Raw genomic sequence first — 1,306 nt, 5'->3', positions numbered from 1 at the left:
ACCTGCCCTCTGTCTGCTCTTTGTTGAGAACTGAGGTCAAGGTCAACTTGTCCTTGGCTCCTGGGGTTTCCGGGCCAAGCCTTCCGGCAGCTGAGGCTTCTGCCGCCGGCCTCCCACGGAAGGGCCCCCATTCTCTGTGCTTCCATAAGAGGCATCCCGGAGGGGGGGCGGGAGGGGCGCCGACATAGGGAGACCCCGCAGCCACCTCGGAAAGGGGCCCGGGCACAGGGAGAGGCTGCCCATTGTCCCTTCACACAGCCCAGTACAGAGGACCTGAAGGGCTCCGTCCCCTCAGCAAGGCCCGAGGCCTGGAGATGCTCCCCTGGGAAGGCTGAACCCCAGCATTTGCCGTGGAGGGAGAGAGCAGAGGAGGCTGGGGGACCCCGGGCAATGGGAGGGGGAGCTGGGCCTGCCCAGGAGCGCTCAGTGGAGGCAGGTGGAGAGGGGAGAATGTGGGGTTCCAGGACTGGGGCCTCCACGCACCATGGGATAGCTGGCGGCTCAGCAGCCACAGCAGCAGTGACGGACAGGTGGGGGAAACTGAGGCCGGAGGACGTTGGCAGGAGGGTCTGATCTGCATTTCAGCTCTTTCCAGCCAGAAACCAGCACCCCCTTCGCCTCCCACTCCCCCTGCATCCCGTCCAGCCTTCTCCCCAGGCCCTCTCCCCTCTCCCCTGCTCTCTCACCATCTTTCTCTCTCCCACCAGCTCCCCAGGGTGCCAGGCTCCAGTCGCCCTCCTGCAGCGCCTCCTCTCTGCACCGCTCCTCCCGCCCGGCTCCAACTAACTGAGCCACTCCAGCAGGGCTGAAATATATTCTTGAAGAAAAGCTTGGCTGGGAGCCCGCCTGCCTCTCTTCCTCCCGCAGGAGCCAGCCCGGGCCCACCTGCCCTCTGTGTGCCCAGACAGGCGCTCTGCCCCCCAGGACTGGCGCTTCTTGTTTCTTCTTGTATCTCCCTGTTTTCTCCCCTCTCTCTCTGCCCCTCCAGCGATCTAGACAGAGACTTTTGGAATAACAATGAGAGCACAGTGCAGCAGAAATGGAGCTCCTACCCTCCCAAGGAGTTTATTCTAAACATTTCACCCTACGCCCCTTATGGCGACCCACGACTGTCCCTCAAGTGAGTGACTTTACCTGGTTTGATCATATGTACCCGAGTCTCGAGTCTCTGCGCACACCCTCCTCCCTCCGGTCCCTGCCCTTCACTCTCCTCCCCCACCCCCTCCCCTGCAGCCCATGGGCAGGCTGGCCATGGAGACGAGCAACCCCTCCTGCGCCCCTCGCCAGCCCGCCCCTTACCTGTCCC

The 1,306-nt window shown here is 63.3% G+C and overlaps 1 long non-coding RNA gene across 2 annotated transcripts in view; it reads left to right on the top strand.

The window, feature by feature from the left end:
• Nucleotides 1-1,306, top strand: part of LOC102762110 — a 12,240-nt gene that overhangs the window by 6,196 nt on the left and 4,738 nt on the right. For both annotated transcript variants that reach the window (XR_436123.2, XR_436124.2), the window contains exon 3: nucleotides 989-1,120. This is a non-coding gene — a long non-coding RNA (uncharacterized LOC102762110). The remainder of the gene's footprint in view (nucleotides 1-988; nucleotides 1,121-1,306) is intronic.

This window comes from Myotis davidii, unplaced genomic scaffold (genome assembly GCF_000327345.1).
Source record: "Myotis davidii unplaced genomic scaffold, ASM32734v1 scaffold826, whole genome shotgun sequence".
NCBI lineage: Eukaryota > Metazoa > Chordata > Mammalia > Chiroptera > Vespertilionidae > Myotis > Myotis davidii.
This window is presented reverse-complemented; position numbering and strand designations above follow the sequence as displayed.